Here is a 20,594-nt window from a genome sequence, read left to right on the forward strand (position 1 = left end):
TGTGTGTGTGTGTGTGTGTGTGTGTGTGTGTGTGTGTGTGTGTGTGTTTAGAGGAAAAGGAAAAAAGGAGGAAAAAATTACTCCCCATAAATGCAAAAGATTCTGTTTTAGATCGAGGAAGGTGTTACCTCCACTCCCTTCTAGGCAATACGCAGAGTGATTTAGGAGTTGGGATGGAAAGATGCAGGTTAGGCAGAACATAAGGCAGAAGAAGGGCTGCAATGGGTCCTTATTACATTCTGTCACTCAAATGAATGTTTGCTCTGACAGAGCCTAGGTCAGATAGCCCAAATTGATAGGAAATGGGGCTGGGAAGTAATGGTCTGGCAGAGCTCTCAGCAGATAGAGAATGGGTCCTACTTACTGAAGTCAACACCTGAATGAGCATTTGTACCAAGCAGAGGATAAAAGTAAACAGTTTCAGGAAGATATTGATGCTTGGAGGGATTGGGATTGATAAACCACACATAGAGTGTTGATACAGTCTGTGTTAATGAAGGCTGACCTGGGGGAAGTAAAATAGGTTGCATAGGGATTGAGTGGCTATTTTTTCCTGACTGAGCCTGACTCCAGCTAGTTCCCTGGTAGTTTATATTTGATACTGAAACAAAATGTAATCCTTGAGGGTCATTTAATAGTTAACAAAAGGAGATTGACTTAACTATAGAAGAAGAAAGATTTCCAATAAGGATAGGAAGAGAACACCTTGAGTTCAGTCAGTTGAGAGAAGCTTCCTTGATTTTGCTAACCATTCTGATCCACCAGCCAAACCCCCAAAAACCACAATGTCCCTTCCCCATTCCCCAGGTCTTCTTGGTTGCCTCATACTCAGGTATTGAGGAAGTAAGTTAATATTCTGAGCTCTTAGATCTCCTGAGCCAGCCGAGTCCTAAGGAAAGTCTCAACACCATTTTTTTTCCTATAAGGATAAACTAGCATAATATATACAGGAAAGGGTTTATGATATTACTCCTACCATGCTCATAAAGTCAAGGGGCACTCAGAGGTCATCCTCAGACCATTAAGATCACTTGATATTATACCTGGGCTGAAATGTTGCTTATGTGGCCATGGTAGTGGGTAGAGATTTAATGCTCTTATTTTTAAAGGACATATTTATGGCTGGGAGTGGATTGGAGGGATCTTTACAGCAGCCCTCTTAGAGTTCCCTGGACACCAAATAGCTACTTTTCTGTCTGCTGAGTTTTCTTCTAAGAATCCCCAGTAGGGTTGGAGTGTTGGGACCCTGCCATGTATTTATGCTAGGAAGAGACCTTCCCATTTATTTCCCTTTAACCAGTCTTTCCTCATAGGCCCTGGGAAGCTGCTGAGATGGTAGACAGGTGCTAGCCACACTTGAAGAATTATTCTGCAGAATCATGACTAGTCTGTGAAATCTCTGACACTTACTGAAGCTCAAAGGTGCAATTAAAGAGACATTTTGTTCAGAGGGTAGACTTTAGGAGTCAATTTTCCAAGGACTTTATATGGAAAGGTTGGGTTAACTCCCAAGCATGTGATCACTCACAGGTTTCAGGTATACTAGTAACTTCTGGATGATCCTGGCAAGTGGAATTATATGCCTAGCCTACTTAACCAGGTAATGGCATGAATTAGAACAGGTGAACTCCTTTATATATAGTTCCTTAGAGACCTGCTAATTCTCTAGGCTGCATACACAGGGGACAGTATGAAATAGAATGGTTTACTCTAATTAGGCTCTTGGGAATCTCCATCTATTTAGGAGTTCTTAACTGGAAGTCCATTAACTTTAAAAAAAAAATCTTCATACTTGTATGGCAATATAATCATCTTTATTTGCATTTCAACGTACTTATTTTATGCATTGAAAAACATTATTTTCAAAAGGGGTCCATAGTCTTAACCAGACCTCAAGTGAGGCCCATGACAAAAAAAAATGTTTAAGAAACTCTGATCTAGATCAAGCCAGTGGTGTTGGAAGCTCCCCCAGAGGTGGCCATTTCACAAAGTATTTACCATAGCTTCTTCCTGTGTCTGGGAATGTAAGTTCTTCTCCATTCAGTCAAAGTCCCGCCCCCCTCCCCCCCACCTCCTAGCATTTTGTGGTTCTCACTATCCTGAGGCTCCTAAAAATTGAACTTATGACCTCTACATATTTGAACCCCTCAGCTTCTTAATGCTGCCACAGAGGTTATATTGCAGAATGTTGCTCTCAGCTTGGGCCCACTCAAAAGAATGACATTCAGTCTTTTAGGGGTCATAGGAGGCATGGTCAACATTACATAGTCAGTGGTTTTGTTTCTTCCGATTCAGTCAAGAGAAAACTGCCCATACTTTGGAGAGGAAAAACTGGGACAGAGACATACTTTATAGTTATCCCTTCCACATCGCAGGGTTTAGGGGTACAATACCCCCACAGTCTGGAAAATCTGCATAAAATTTTGGCCCTTCCTTTCTATCAGAGAAGTCTGAGTTTTTTCTTTTTTTCTTTTATGGGGTATTTACAGTGCATTCTTGTAAAATTTAGGTTGATAATATACAATTAGATAGATAGACAGACAGATAGATAGATAGATAGATATAGATATATGCATTTCTGAGTTTCTAAACTTTTTTCTATGTCATCTGCTAGTCTTCACATGTTGTCTGCAGCTTCCATAAAACTCCCCCAGAATTCTCATTTAATTTCTTATGCCAACCCATAGTAGTTAGTTTAATCCTTTCTTATCTACCCCCTAACTTTCTGGGAATACAACAATTAGGTGCAGGGAAAAGAAGCTGTTCCAAGACCAACTATCCCCCCACCTCCCACCATGGGAAAGCTTCATTACGTATTATGTACACTTAATTAATTAAAACATTGGTAGTCCAATTTGACATTAATAAGCTTAAAGAATCTGATTAATATACTTTATTTTATTAGATTTGGGAAAGCAGTTGAGAAAGAGTAATTAACAATAAAAATAATAAATATGGTTTTAAATCAGTGATTGTGAAACAGTATATCAACTCTGATTAATTAATCATTAGTCAAAAAATTATACAACATTTAAATATCATTAATCTTGATATACATCACTAAAAACTACCAAATTCTTTCATGAAATTATTTGGCTATGGAATTAGCTAGATGAGGGACCTGCCGTTTTGCAACCCAGTACTACTTGCCTTGTACTTCTCAGCTTTACATTTTAGGAGAGGAAACTGGCATGCTGGAGAGCATTCAGGGAAAAGATACTAGCATGGTGAAGGGGGCTTTAGAACATTCCATACTAAGATCAACTGAAGGAACTGAGAGTTGTTAGTTTTCATAATAATAGAATTACTAGGGTCAGGGAAGAGAAATGACAGGGGTCCTCAAGTATTTGAAAGACTTTCAAAAAAAAGAGAGAATAAACTTGTTCTGCTTATTTACAGTGAGCATAATTAGGAGGAATTAATGGAAGTGGTAGAGAGCCAGATTTAGGCCCAATTGGTGCTGTACAGAAATAAGATATTGACATATAAATTGGATTAAATGACCTTTGAGTTTCAGATCCACAAGCAAGTGTTATTCTACTTTGCAATGCAGACAATTTAGTCTTTTCTGATAGAACTATGAGAACTCTCCATAAAACTTAGTCTTCTGCCAACTTTGTGCCACCTGCTTAGCCCTGGCTTTTTTATAATGAAGAACACACACCTGTTAGCCCTTAGCCAGAAGGGTGCTTATAGCATAGGTACATGCTTCTTGTTCCATTCCTGAGAGCAGGAGTTATCCTTGTTGCATATGTCTGAAGACCTATCCATCTTTTACAGTACCCAAGAGTCTGTTCCTAGGACCCCTGTTTGGATGTTATTTGTTCTCTTTTGTTCTCAAATTGGAACCTGAATGATAAATCCTGCCTGTGTGCTCAGATTCTGTATCTGCCTGTGCTGTTCTGCTTGGCCTGTATCTCTGGGCACTGATCCTTGTTGGTTAACTTAGACTATGATTCTTCCTATGTCCTCTTGAGTAGGCTAATTTTCTAGAATAATTTTGGCTCAGTTAGTTAGACTCCACCTTGCACATTCTCTTCAGTTTGGTTTGATGCCCTTGACTATGACATTAGCTTTTTCTTCTGAATTCACAGTGCTCACATATCCTTTGGGCCACATTACCTGATCCCCTGGTTATGAGCTCTTATTGTATATCATATATATTCTGTTTTTACCAATTTAAATTAAATCTTGGTCCTACTCTCTCAGGTGAGTCCTGCCTTGTGGCCATCTGTACCTGATGGTGACAAGGTATCTCCTTCTTTTCTATTCCTCTTTTTTCTGATTTAGTTCAATGACCACATAGACATGCAAGTTAGCAGATATTAACTGTTATTCTAGTGCTTCATTGCTTCAGGGTTCCGTATAATCTGTGTAGTTATTCCTTCCACCAGTCCAAACTAAACTGACTCCATCAGTCAAAAAGCATTTATTACATTTTTGCTAAGTTACATGTCCTGTGCTAGGTACTGGGGATATAAGACCAAAGCAAAACAGTCCTTTCACCCTGTGAGCTTCCGTTCTATCAGAATATACATATCCTACATAAGAAGATAGTCTTTAGGAGATGTAGATGTTGTGGCATATGAATATGTTTTCTAGGATGTCTCAAGTTGTAATGGCTTCTGAGCAGTATATTTGAATTTAAGGAAAATAAATCTTTCTGAAGCAAAACTCCAAAGAAAAACAATTGACTTCTTCAAAATGTTTTAATAATACTTATGAATTTATACAGAACAAAGAAAGCAGAGCTTGGGGAATAATATTCATAAGGACTACAACTAGGCAAATGACAACAATATTAAAAGACACTGTAATATATACATATATACATAATACATATATAACATCATATGTAGGATAAAATGTTTATGTAGATAATATATTTACCTACATATGTATGTATATGTACTTAATTAAAAAGCCATTTAATCTCATTGTTCAAAGATGGATTCAAGTCTTCTTTACTCATTTATTACATTTTCACCTTGAAAAATTGAAAAGCAGAGTTAAACCAATTTAGATGGTGAGTTATATACTTACTTTAGGTATATTGTGTAATTAGATTCATTTATTCAATCAGTCACTCATTTATTAAGCATTTATTATGTACCTACTGCATACCAAGTAGTGTGCTAAATGTTTGAAGGTAGAAAGGCAATTGAGTAGAAACAAAGTTTATATAAATACAATTTTTATCCCCAAGACTATCATACTATTTAGTAGCAGGCATACTACAAAAAAAAAATAGACATAACTCTGTTAAGTATAGTTGTTACCAAGAGGGAAGATCAATGAATACTTTATGAAGGAGGTAGCATTTGAGTTAGGTTTTAAGGGATAGGGAGTAATTCAGTTGGGGAAAAAGGAGGAATTATAGCATATGGAATGGTGTGAGTCAAGGCATAGAAGCAGAAAGCCCAATATTTGTTTCAAGGTATGAAGCATTGGCTCCAGTTTGGCTGGAGTTTAGAGTGAGTTGAGTAGTGTAATATAAAACAAAACTGAAAAGTTAGAGGAACAAAGGTTAATGGAGGGTCCTGAATATCTAGCAAAATAATTTGAACATTATTCAGTAGGCAATAAAAAGTCATTAGATCTCTTTGAGCACCAAAGTGACATGATCAGATTTATGCATAAGGAATATTTCTGCTAGTGGTTTGAAGGATGGTTCAGAGGGAGGAAAGAGCAGAGGCAGGGAAAACTTAGGAGGTTATTGCAAGTGTAACATATACTTAGATAGTTCAAAGTTCATTGTTGCTCTTGAAATTTATAATTGCTCAACTTATGGCTACAAATTCCATTTGATATATTATTTTATTATAGACTATACCAGAGATATTTAAAAAGAGTAGCGAAAGCATTTAAGAAACACTATAATGAAACCACTACTAATAATGGCTCATGACTTCTATTGTACTTTTAGACTCACACAAAGCTTTCCATAAAAAAGCTCATATATATATATATATATATATATATATATATATTTACACACACACATATATATATATATACATATGCATATATATGTGTGTGTGTGTGTGTGTGTGTGTGTGTATGTGTATAATTTTTGCCCCCCCCCAAGAACCTTTTGAGGTAGTCAGTGATGAGGTGCTCAGACTCCAGCCCTAGGACCACATCTCTCCCCAGCCCAAAGACCATATCTCTGGCAATAACTCATGAGTGGGCCCCAGTGAGGCAAACTATCTCTCCCTGTTATGAGAACAAGCTGACTTCTTTAGAATTTCCCTTGTATGAACAGGACTATCTTGTACCAACAGAGTTATCACGTACTGACTCCTATAGTTACCATATACAATCCAGAAGTCAAGCCATAGATGTCATCTCCCAAGGCTATCTTGTTACAGACATAGATGTATAGATGTATAGACCCCTTAGAAGCCATACCCCCACATCGTGCCAGTAGTAAATGACACCTGTGCCCAAGGTACACAAACTGTATATTCACCACCTAATTAGCATACTTGCCACATGATTTCACTGTATCTTTCCCATAAAAGCTTTAGCATCACTCCTGTTAGGTTGCAAGTTCCATAAAAAGCTCTGCCTACCATATTAGCTTTATAATAAACTTTTTGCCACTTCACTGGAAGATTGCTTGAGTCCACAAATTCTTTCTCCACCCTGAACCTCAGTATTTTAGGGTCCCTACACCTCTAAAACCATATCAGGTAGGTCTTATTATTCCCATTTTACATATAAGGAAACAGAAAATTTAAGCAAATTGCTAAAGCTCACACAGCTAATAAGTGTTTGACACAGTATTTAAACCTAGTTTTCCCAGACAAGTGCAGTATTCTATTTATTGTGCCTTGATTTCTTTCCATGATAAACAAGGAAAAAAATCAAATACAAGACATTTTCTGTACCCCTACAAGAAGGGGTGAACTCTCCTATACCTCCAGGGGAGAGATGATTTAAATCCTTTTCGATTCTTCTATTTTCCCAAGCATACTAGAGGAGTACAATTCCATCAGAACTCAGTAGTTGACATTTAAATTGTATTCCCATGGTCCTGAGGTTTGATGTGACTTTCTTGGGATTCCATTAGAGTACATAGGAATGTCACTAATACTTGAGAGCAAGTTGATGAATTCTGATGTTCCTTGTCCGATCTCTGGAATTATCATGGTCCAGTAGACACAATGCATAGCCATAATGCTGCATGGGGTCTCCTTGTGACTACTTTATATTTTGAAGGGAGAACAGAGACAAGAGTGGGAGGAGTGGCTTCATTGTAGAAGGACAAAAAAGTAGATATTCTCCTTAGTCAAGAGTCAGGTTTCAGTTAAAGTGAGGAACCTGTAGGAATGTTTGTTCTAAAGTCAAATGGTGTAGAGTAGGAATAATAAAATAAGTATTTCAAAAGTCACAGTTTCAAAGGATTATAGGATAGGTAAAGACATTTGGAGTAGACTTGATGAGTAAATCTTACTAGATGCAGAATGAGGGTTTTATATCTGCAAAAGAACTGGGACAACATCTTATTTATTTAGGTAGCCCTGGCATTGGGTAGAAGTGATAAATTGCATTGAAGTGAGGTATGAGATATTTAATTTTTAGATTCTAAATCTTGGATCTGAGTTCTCAGCTAAAGAGATTACATGCAGTTTTGAAAAGTTTTTTTTTCCCCTAAAATGTTTGTTTAGTTATATTATCTCTGATTTATTTTCTTTAACTGGTTCTTTAAGGGGATTTCCATCATAAAATAAACCATGGTGTGACTGTTAGAGCACAGAATTGTCACCAAATAGAGCAGGGATCTAATTTTAATTACCTTTCTAACTTGTATGAAAATGGGTAAGTCACTGACCTCTCCAGCCCTCATTTTCTTCACCTATTAAATGAAGAGTTTAAACTAAATAAAACCTACACTTTTGAGTAAAGAAATTAATACTGTTCATCTTAATTGCATAACAAGAGATAAGTCAAATTTGTAATCGATCAATTAATCAACAAGAATTTATTTAACACCTAGTAGTATATGCTGGACACTGAGTAAAATTCTGTTGCTACAGAGAATGACAAAAACAGCCCTTACCCTCAAGGAATTTACATTTTAATTGGAGAGATAATATGTATGTAAATAAATACATCCAAGATGCAAACAGTGAAGGTGGAAGATAACCTTAGAGGGGAAGATAACCTTAGTTATTTGGAAGAACTACCTGAAGAAGGTAGCATTTAAGTTAGTTAACTTTTAAAGGGAGCCAGGGATTATAGGTGGCAGAGTTAAGGAGGCGTGGGGAACATTTCCAGCATGGGAGACAGCCAGTACAAAAGGACAAAGTCAGACTCTTGAGTGTCATGGGAAAGTATGAACAAATTGGCGAGGATAGCTGACTAATAGATTGTATGGTGGGGAGTAAACTATAAGAAGACTGGAAAGGAAGGAAGGAGTGAGGTTATGAAGAGCTTTCAATACCAGATAGAAGGCTTTATATTTGATTCTTGAGGTGACAGTTAACCCCTGAATTTATTAGGTAGGAGGCTGACATAGTTTTACTTTTGCTGCAAGAAAATCTCTTTCATAGCCATATAAAAGATATATTAGAATGGGGAAAGGCTCAAGACCTGTTATAATAGTCCAGTTGTGAGGTAATGAGGGCCTAAACTAGAGAAGTGGTTGTGCAAATGGAGAGAAATACATTAGTTCTACATTCATCCGCAAAATGCCCGGAATGAATAACTTTAGTCATATATAAATTTGAGGGTACAAACTGGGGAAAAATCAACTCAAGAGCATTTAAAAACTATTTTACTTGTGAAATATGTTTAAAAGTACCTATTTAGCTACCTAGCAAAAATAAGGAAAATTGGGAGACTATTTGAATAATGTGAGCCAAAAGATGTGGACACTTTTGGGGTTCCTATCATATACTATATGTGAAAAAAGCATTTGAATGGTTAGAATGGAGAAATTTTATTTAGTGATGCAAAATAATGTATTTTTTTTTGCTTGCTATTGTAGTCATTGTACAGAGAGTAATAGTATAGCCACATTAACATATTATTCCAAGTTTCATTTTTTAACCTCCAGTGTTCTTTCTTTTCTTGTAGTATAAGGAGAGGAGCACTATAAGCAAAATCAGGAAGTAGGATCTAATTTTAGCTTTATCATTAACTAGCACTGGGACTTTAAGGAAATCACTTTTCCTTCTAGCCCTCAGCTTCTTCATTTCAGTGAAGTTTACTTCAGATGTAAAAAAGGTAGTTACACAAGATAATTCTCAAGGTCCCTTGCAGATCTAAAACTTTATGAATTTTATGACATTAAGTTTAAAAAATGCTATTTGTATGAATTTAGAAATTTCTGTTTTAGCTAATAAAATCTGTCTACTTATTTTAGATAGAATGTGGGTGGTGAGATATGCAAATCTTCTCCCTATGAAGATGACATTCCATTGGTGTTACCTGAGTGTGAAATATCAACCATCCAACTCATGATTATAATTCATGATTTACCTCAATTAAAACTAAAGGATAAATAGATGGAAACCCTGATGTATTTCTGTTCAGATTCTTTTCTTTGAGTGACTGTTGAAAGATCCTATTCAATGTGCTGGTACTTCCTATGCATTATTTGATGATGATGATGAGCATCATCATAATGAGAGGTTTAAAGAATATTGCAATACTTTCAAAGTTTCTACCCATTCCATAACATGACTGGCATATAACATATGCTTAATATTCTTGCGTTTACCTGGATCTTGCACTAGGTAGCATAGAGATTTGGTAAAAGTTATAAGGCCATTTGGTGAAGACCAACTTTGCATCAATATACAAAACTGTAAGCAGTCTACCCTTTATGATCTGCTATTTTCTCTATACATTTCCTCTTCCTACTCCAAAGATTTACTCATTAGCTTTTATCTTTACATTACAGCTTCACAATCCCCCTTTTCCATGCAGTTTTAAAAAAATGCACCTAAATTTAGAGACCTGTACCAGGGTGTTTGACAAATTCATAAATCTGTTCAGTAAAATGACAACATTAGTAGTGTTTATATTAATTAAGGTTTATATAGCACTTCATCTCATTTTATCTTCACAACTCTAAGATTTAAATGCTATTGATATAATTCCTTCTTTGTAATTCAGGAAACTGAGATGAAGAAGCTGAGTTACTTGCTAAGTGTCATACAGCTTGTAAATGTTGATACAGGGTTAAAAACAAAGTTTTCCTGACTCAGAATACATTTTTTTAAGCTACTAAACCATGAAAGCTAATGCCAATAGGAACATAAAGTCAGAGTAGAGCAAATAAAAGATAATTATTTTAGTGTTTATATGTACGCATATATGTCTATCTATATATACATATATCATTCATTTAGTTTTGAGTCTTTTTTTAACCTTTTATAATTTATTTAGGCAAATGTGTAACTGTTGTCTAAAATGCTAGATTTTAGAGGAAACATACACACACCCAGCCAGTGTGTATTACTTTTTGCATGTTCAGAATATTGGGTTGTTGCTGTTGTTGTTGTTTTGGCCTGTTTCTATGAAACAGTTAAAACTCAGAAGACCAATATAATTTATTGCCTTAAGACAAATAATTGCCAAGTTCCCAGCTCTACTGAGATCTCTAGTTGAAGAAAAAACAAAATAAAACAAACTATCAAAAACAAAACCAAACCAAAAACTTGTTAAAGTAAATTTAAGCTCAGAGTTTTATGCCAGGGTCAGCTCAGCTATAACACATGCATGTAAACACATATATGTATATGCACACAACATATACACAAATATACAGATGTAAATTACTCAAGACTAAATGAATCTGTGATGCCATTGATATAGATGTTCCCTCCAACAAAGCAGACAATATGTAACCTGTCCATACCTACTTATTTTATATAATTCTTATTTATACCCTTCCATAAGTTAAGAACAAGGGATCTCTTCAATGTGTGGTGGGTCTTTGTTTTCCCTTGACATTGAAAAAACAAAAACAAAAACAAAACAGATCTTATACAATATCCATTTGTTATCCTTCTTTGTCAACTTTTGATCAGTCTATTTTTGTTATTGATTACACATTTCTTTTATGACATCCTTTACTCTGTTTCTCCTTCATACTTATTTATTATGTGCTGTAACCTCTTTACACTCAACATGTGCTTCTTTATTGCCCTCTGAGTAATTAATATTATTAATTATTTGGAGACTGGAATGTTATATGACTTGCTATCATACATCAACACTGGTTGAATATTTGTATTCAAAATGAGGTTTTTTTTTCAAAGTGAAATTTATTGCAGTTAAAGGACCTTTTAAATTTCACAATCAATCAATCAATATGAATTATAATTTCTTAAGTGTCAGGCACTGGTGATATAAATACAAAAAAATTACCAAAGGTAAATCAGCCCACTCTCCTCTTCCTATTTAATTTGTGTCCCAACTTATTGCTCATTAGCAGTGCCAAACATCTATCTATCTAGCAATATTGCATATGTGTGTTTATATGCATACATACAAAGAAATGAACTCTAAAGTTTGTTCATCTCATGACATTTTACAGACTATGGAAAAAAGGTAGTCTTCATCTACTTGATTTAGATGGTGAATATTTTAATATCTTTATCAATAATTTCAATGATGACACGTTCATCAAATTTTCAGATAACACAAAGGGAGCAATGGCCAACTCACTTAATAGTAGAATCCGGATTCAAAAAAATCTCAAATTTTACTTTTGACATTTGACTGAATCTAAGGAGAAAAAATTCAATAGCAATAAAACCTACCACCTGGGTACAAAAACAAAACAACAGCAAATTTTTTTTACAAGTTTGAGATGAGGAGGCATCATTAGATGTCAGTTCTGATAAAAATTGGGGCGTGTTAGTAGACTACAAGCTCAATATATATCACTATGTGATGTGACAGCCAAAAAAGTTAATGTCATATTGGACTGCATTAGGATTGCAAAGCCTCCAGGAATAGGGAGGTGAAAGTCCCACTGTTCCCTTCTCTCATCAGACCTAACCTAGAACAGAGCTTCTTAAACTGTGGGTTGTGACCCCATGTGGGGTTGTGAAAAATGTGGCAACAATAAAAGGCTTCTGAACATGCAATGACCAAAAATTAATTAAAAGTCAAATGCATAATGAATCTGAGGTGTTTCTGGAAGCATTTACCCATGTTACATGGCACAACTTCACTGCAACCTTGGTTCTGAGCACAAAGCATGAGCTCTTTGACCTGTACATGCCCTCAGGCCATGCAATGCCAACAAACAAACAAACAAATGCAAACAATACAAATGGCAAGTGGAAAAACAAGTTTAACAAGTCTGACCTAGAGTATAATGTTCAAAATTGGATGCCAATTTAAGAATGCCATTAATAAGCTGGATAATCTTCATAGTAGGATAGTTTGCTGTAGGTCCAGAGGTCATGTCATGCAGGTATTGATTGAAAGAATAGGAGATATTTAACAAGGAAAAGATAAGACAGAATGGGGTACATGATAATCATTTTAGGTATTTTTTAAAATCAAATTTGGAGAAAAGATTAGATAGATTCTGATTGGCCCTAGAAGACAAATCCAAAAGAAGTAAGTGGAAGTTTCAAAGAGAAAAATTTAGGCTTAAAGTCAGAAAAACAGTCTAACAATGACAGCGGGCCAAAAATGAAATGGAGTACCTCAAGAAGTGATGGATTTTCTCTCCATGAAAATCCACAAGCAGAGGCTAGATGATCATTTATCAAGTATATTATACAGCATTATTCTTTAATGTATGGTATGACTCGGGGATTAATGAGGTCACTTTCAACTTTCAAATTCTGTATTCTAGAGACTAATATGACCAGCACATTGTTATTCTCAAATTGGAACATCTGGAGAACCTTTCCATCTGTAGGTAATCCTTCAACATGGTCTTTGCACTGGATCCCCTATATTATGGGGGCAAATATCTTTGTTGAGCATACATATCTTATAGATACATCTCATATATATATATTTTATGCCTTACTTGTGGCTAGTATATTTGGGGGAAAAATCAGTGTGATTCACATTAACTACAGACTTTCACTTGAAAGATAATTTCTTATTTCTTTTACTTGAATAGATTTTTGTTATTTTGTTTTGGTCCAGATCGATGATTTTTTTTTTTCTTTTAAGGAGGGAACTCCCAATGAGGAAACTTTTCTCTGAAAGCAGATTAACAACTCTTCTGTAACTCATTTTCTTAGAAACTTGTATGAGCTGGTTGATTGGTTGCCATCAATGAGATCACTATGTTGAAGTCAAGGTACAATGTATTTGTTTGACTGTGGCTGATAAGATCAATATGAGCTTGTCTCACATAATGAGTGGTTAAGGATTTGTCTAGGGACAGAGAGTAAGCATGTTCATAATGAGGGTAGTGGGTCTTGAATCTAGGCCTTTGTGATTCTTATGTCAGCTCTCTCCCATTTACACATATATATTTCCTATTTCAAGAACATGGAAAACAAACAACTTATAATGAAAAGGAGAACTTCATGAAAAGGAAAAAAAAACACACACAAATTAAAGGCCATGATGTTTAACATATTAAAATAAAAGGTAATATTATTATGTTCACATGATAAAATCATTTTCAAAATTTGAAGCTTTGATGAAGATTAATACTTGGTTTTCATCCTACAGTCTGATAACATTGGGGGAGATATTAGTGTTAATGATTTGGAAAATCAGAATTTGCCCTTAGGCATGATTTCTCAATCACTGAAGATATGACACAGCAAAATAGCAAAAATAAAAATAAAGAATTAATCACTCTTCTCTAATCCTCCCAGCAGAAATGATTCACTGAGAAAATAGGATGAAAATTTTTTTATTTCATCCAATTATGAGGGAAAACGTGTTTTGCTTTTGTTTTGTGTTATTTTTAGCTTTTTAAATTTTTCCTTGCTTTTAACCTTTATCTCATTCTAGTTTTTAGTGCTTTTAGCTTTGATGTTATTAGGATAGGGTGCTCCTAGGGGGAATTTCCTCTACTAATGAAATCAGCACTTTCTCTGTAATTTATAAAGTTGGAATCTTAAATAGTTTTTTGGGAGAGGGGAAATGACTCTTGCAGGGTCACACAGCCATAAGGAGTTGGTGGACTAGAGCATAAGTTTTCAACACTTCAAAGCCAACTTTCTATCCAGCATACCATGCCAGTAATTTTCTTATGAGAAAATTACTCTATGCCATAGCATATTAATAGTAGACTTTTAAAATTAATTATAAATAGCAATATATATGTTCATTAAAATTATGAATACACAATAAAATGTAAGTAATGAACTTTTAATATTCCTTGAGGTTGATGGACAAAACGGATGATATAATCTAGTGTTCTATTTCTAGTGGAATGTTATACTTATATGTCTCTTCGTTTTTTATTCCTTTGTATTTTGATGGTAGACAATTTTATTATTTCATTAGTATTAGAAATTAATATGTGAAATTGTGTTTTTTTATTACAATAACCATATCAAAATTGCTTTGACATCTGAGTATTTCAAAATTTTGAAATTGAATTTCCATATGTAGTGAAAAGAGATGATTACATACCTCTATTTCCCCACTCTGATAAATGGAATTAATTGAATGTTTTGTGTTAAACAAGTTACAAGTATATATTTTATGACATTATAATTTATTATTATTGTTATTTAGATTTTTAATGGAATTCCTTTGAAGTATTCCTATTTAGATTTTTGAGCTATCATTTATTCAGTTCCATTATGTTGATATTTATTCTGTTATTTCATATGTACAATTGATTTATACCTTTGGTGGATTAACACCTTTTATTTATATACTGTAACTATAACCTTGTACCTTTGAGGAATAAGGTATTCCTAAGAATTTAATTTTCTCTAAATGTAAAGTTTTTTTTTTCACTTAAGCAGCAATAGAAAGACAATGTTTAATCAGTTTCATTGAAACCTTTCTAAAACTGACTATTTACTTCCCTGGCTGAAGTAGACTAAATAGAATATAATTGGTGGAAATATTTCTTGTGTACTAATGCATTGTCCCCATGCTAAATGGCCCCAGATTGAAGTACTTTTTATAATTCTTTTCTTCCAACTCTGTTCATTACAATTTTGGGCTACTGTCATCATTACTTCTAATCTGCAACTATGTTTAATATATAAATATGTTATTTATTATAATTAATGCTTATATTAATATGTGCATATATATATATATATATATGTGCTTTATGGTGGCTCCAGACCTCTCTTATGGAGAAAAATTCACTTTTTTCCTTTGACTTCTATGTTCATACTGGTTCCAGTTTGTTGAAGTTGCTGGAAGTATTACACAAGAAAGTCAGACATTATTAAAATGATAGAAAACTGTGAAAGGCAATTATTTTTTAAAGCACCTTCTAATTATTACCTCAAATAAGCTCTCCCAAATTCCTATGAGGTGACATTTAAGTTTTAGCTCATTGTGAAGCCAAATCTTTATGTAATTATCACCACAAATATTTATTGAGTGTATAATAATGTACAAAGAATTAACATAAGTGAATACAGATGTTTATATTTTTTAAATTTTTGTTAGAGTTTTAGATAGAGCATAGCATTTTAGGTCTGGAAAGGTTCTTAAGAGGTGGAGCAAAGACCGTGGAGTAAAAGCAGGGACTCACCTGAGCACGCTCCTAAACACATCCAAATACATTTAAATAATAACTTTAAACAAATTCTAGGTTGGCAAAATCCACAAAAAAATGGTGTGAAACAATTTTCCATCCCAAGATAAGTTAAAAAGTCAGCAAGAAGGGTCTATTGCACAAGGGTAAGAGAGGAGTGCAGTCCAGCACAGGCCATGCCAGCACAGACCCAGAGCCATCAAAACACGAGCAGGCCTCAGAGCAACTGAATCACTGGTGGCAATGGTGGTTTCCAGACCTCTCAGCTCACAGATGCCAAAGACAACTTAGAACGTTGGCAGGAAAGGTCTGTTACACCTACATGAGAGAGCACATATCTTCCACATCTTGTATTTATGAAGTTAAATGTTCAAACCCAAAGGTCAAATGTTGCTTATCCTTATTAAAATACATCTTACTCAATTCATCCCATTATTATAGCTTGCTGAGATGAATGCACACATGAAAAGTCAATCAATCAACATGCATTTGTTAATCAGATATATTTCCTGTTAAACTGGCATAATGAACAGGGCCAGAACAATCCAGCTCTCATACAAGTACTCTAGTAAAATAAAAAGTAAAAACTATACAGCACCAGACTGAATCCTGATTAAGAAATACAAGGAGAAACTGCATAAAGTTCTTCATCCAACCCACCTCTGCACAAAATGATAATTAGAAACTTATATGAACTAAAAAGGGTTCTAGGAAGAAAATTTGGGAAGAAATTTCCAGGAAGAAAAGTGCAGAACTAGATAGTTTTCTAGCACAGATCGGATATGCTCCAAGGGCACTTGGAGCAGGAGAACTGTGTATAAGAGAATTCCAACAAGGAATTACCAGCCCAGTAGGATATTTGCAGACTTTGACTTCATATATCAGGAATCTTACTGGTAAAGCTAGGACCAGGAGAGAAGTTGTCAAGCCAGGATATCCTAGGGATTATGAAAATAACTCAATAACTGTTACAATAAAAATCTCAGATTAAAAAAATGGTTTGTCCACAACTATGACACTGAAAAAAAAAAGTGAAGAAAGAGATGAAAAGAATACTATAAGTGAAATGAGAGCACTAGGGAAAAGAATTGGAAGGATAATAAGCATAGTTTCCTAATTTAATAAATGAATAAATTGACATTCAGATAAGTTAGGTGGCATATCCAGGGTCACAATTCAATAAAAATTAGCCCCAGATAACCAAATAACAGTTAATACATTAATACATTATTAAAAAAGGGACCCCAAATTAATGACCTCTTCTGTACAGATCATACTAGTAAGATTTGGCATTTTATAACTATAATTCTCATATACTCATGATGGTGGCATCCCAGATACTTTTTGGCAACATATATAAATTGAAGGATCAGGTATTTAAGGGCAAAAGCATCAGGAAAGAACAGGATTCTGGGAAGATGGTGGAGCAGGTCAGAAAAATTTCAAGCTTTCAAGATTTTCCTCTACAAAAGAGATGAAATAATATCTCTGGGTGGATATAAAGCCACAAAAACAAATAAGAGTAAGGGCAGAAGAGGGGACCTTCTGGGACAATTGGAGATCTGAAGAAAACTCCTGGATGAGATTTCCTCCCTGTGAAGAGTAAACACCTCCAGCCTAGGATCCATTTTAACAAGTGGCAAGTTGCTTAAACAAGAGGCAAGCCCTGGGGATAGCTGGTTTGGGAGGCTGACTTGGCCCCAGCCATAGGAACCTTTCCCCTGGGACAGTGAGAGGAATTGAGCATCTGACCTGGGGAAGATCAAGGGAAACTCTGCTGACAAGGAACACCAGACTCAGCTGGGCAGTAGAGATGCAATGGAGGGAGAAGGAACCAGCACATGCCCAGTGAGTGCAGAACCAGTGGGGTGAGAATACCTCAGCTGCGGGCACTTACAGGAGGCTAGAAGTCTTGGTTTGAGTTCAAGGTTAGAAGGGAGAACTGAAGAGGATTAGAGGCACCATCCCTAATGTCCCAGGACTGGAGTTGATTATAAAAACTAAACTATTACCAAAAAAAAAAAAAAACTGCACAGGCAAAGGAGAAAGAATCCATAGAGAGCAACTATGGGAATAGGAAAGATTGGAGTTCATCTTCAGAGGAGGATACTGAAGCAAAGAAACCGTCTTCAGCCTCAAAGAGTAATGTTGAATGGCCACTACCCAAAAAGAACTCATTGAAGAACTTTCAAAAGACTTTAAAAATCAAATGAGAGATATTGAGGAAAAACTAAAAAGAAAAATAACAACAATACAAGAAAAACAAGAAGATTATGAAAAGAAAGTCAACCAATTAGAAAAGGAGATCCAGAATCTTAAGGAAGAAAATAACTCCTTGAAAATCAGAACTGGGCAAGGGGAAGCCAGCAAAGTTATTAGAGATGAAGAAATAGAAAAATATATATAAAGAATGAAAAAAAATAGAAGAGAATGTGAGACATCTCATAAGAAAAACAACTGATTTGGAGTATAGATCAAAAAGAGAAAATGTAAGAATAATTGGACTACCTGAAAATTCTGATAAAAAAAGAATTTTGATATAATAATATAAGAAATAATTAAAGAAAATTGTCCTGAAGCATTAGAACAAGAAGAGAAAGTAGAAATAGAAAAAATCCACTGATCACCACCTGAAAGAGATCCTACAAGGAAAACTCACAGGAATATTATAGTCAAATTCCGAAACCCCCAGATCAAGGACAAAATATTACAAGCAACAAGAAAAACATAATTTATATATGGCAGTACCACAATTATAATCTCATGAGACAATACTAAATTGTACTAGCAGTGGCAATACTCAAAGATCTCAGGTCTTGGAATACTATATATCAAAAGCAAAAGAACTGGACTTCCAGTCGAAATTATCATACCCAGCAAAGCTAAGCATAATTCAGAATGAAAAAAAAAAATGGACATTTGATCAATTGTCAGACTTTCATGTCTTTGTTTAAAAAACAAAAACAAAAACAAACAAAAAAGAACAAAGCCCTGAATTCATTAGAAGGTTTAACATACAAGAGCCAAGACAAATATAAGTTACATAACAATGGCTAATTACAAAGTACTGAATAAGGATAGAATGTTTTACCTTTTATGTATGAAAAATGCAAAACCTACATCTAAGAATTTTACTAGTAATTAGGTCACTTATAAGGAAGATTGGGGTAGACCTGAGTATGATATGACTTCAAAAAGTAAAAGCACTCAAGTACAGTTCAAAGAGTGATTCTCTTTTACAAATGAGGTGCAAGAGAAAGAATCAATACAAATGGGGGATGGGGGCTGTTAGTTCTGGAAATCTTTGAAAGGTTTTCAAACCTTTCTGAAACTGAAAACCATTGATCCTCAGGAATGGGTTTAAGAGGGGAAAATACATATACATTTAGAGGAGTATAAAAGTCTCCTAAATTAAGAAGGAAATAAAACTCTAAGGAGATAGGGAGGGGGGAGAGGATAAAGGAGGAATCTTTAGAGGAGAGACTGTGTGAATAGGTTAAAAGGGGGGACATAGAAGGGGGTTTAGTTTTAGGGGAATGGGAGGATAAGGGATGGCTTGCTGTAGTGGGGGTGGGTTAGGTAATAAGAGGGTAAGGTAGCAGGTAGAAGAGAAGTACAGGAGTTAGGAGAGAGAGGGAAAAAAGAGATATGCACAAACATAAAAACAAGGAGTAGAATCTCTTAGGGAAAGTATATGATTATATATGTATGCATATATGTATGTATAAGTATATGTATATATATCAATACCTATATATAAATATATCCAATGCTCAATTGTAGCCTTCAGGTGGTGGGTAAGGAGTAGGGAGGGGGAAAAAAGAACAAAATAAAAAGTGTGCAGCAGAGAACAAAAAAACCTACAAGGTAACAAAGAAAAGATGGACAGCTTAACATACAGACTTTCTTGAAATGAAAAGTTATTGCTATGCACGTGACTTTTTTTTCTTATTTTATATTTAAGTTTATAAAAAATAAAAGCATCAGGAAAAAGATGAGAAAGTTCAGTTTCTTTTCTTTTTTTCTTTCTTTCACAATTTCAGCCACATTTCCTGTTTTATCTGTGAGGGAACAAGTCAAGTATATTTCCCAATTTAGACCTTTAAAGACTAAATCAGTAAAACTAAAATTTCCAGACCATGGTGAAATCTCAATACATTTTGATGATTATTTCATTAAGATTTAGTAAATTTCATCACAGTGTATTTCTAAATTATTAACATGTGTAATATGTTGACTAGGGTTTGTTGCCCTGTATTTGTGACCAAGGTATAGGAAACTCAGTTATTTTCTGAAATAGTGTTGTGTTTCTATTAAATGGGAAAAATGTAATAAAGATCCAGTAGCAGCGAGAGATAGAACTGGTATTTTGTTGAGATATAACAATTCATTGTTAATTAATTAATGTAACATTGATTTTAGCTATCAATAACTAATAAAACTATTACTAGCTCTCATTTAAAGACCATTTTACTTTTTTTAACCACTTTTTTTTTTACAATAATCTTGCTGGGTCAGTAGTAGAAGCATTATTATCTCTATTTTGTAGATGAGAAAATTGAGACAGATATTTACCAGCCTGCAATAATACTGCTACTAACTACCAAATCCAAGGCTTGAATATAGATCTTCTTATTCTAAATCTAGTGCCTTTTCCACTTCAATATGTGTTCTGCAATGATAATTATTAATTATATCAATTGTTAAATTGTGCCTACCATAAAATACTGCAAAAATGAAACTTTGCTTGATCTTGAGCAGCCAGAACTAGGAGCAATGAGAGGGAGGTACAAAAGTTTGATTTTGACTTGATCTGTGGGACAACAAAAACAAAAACAAAAACAAAAACAAAACCTATGCTCTTAATTAGAGCACTTAAAAATGGAAAGGCTTGCATCATAATTTAGTACATTCC

The sequence above is a fragment of the Vombatus ursinus genome, unplaced genomic scaffold (assembly GCF_900497805.2).
Source record: "Vombatus ursinus unplaced genomic scaffold, bare-nosed wombat genome assembly UNPS02014832.1, whole genome shotgun sequence".
Taxonomy (NCBI): domain Eukaryota; kingdom Metazoa; phylum Chordata; class Mammalia; order Diprotodontia; family Vombatidae; genus Vombatus; species Vombatus ursinus.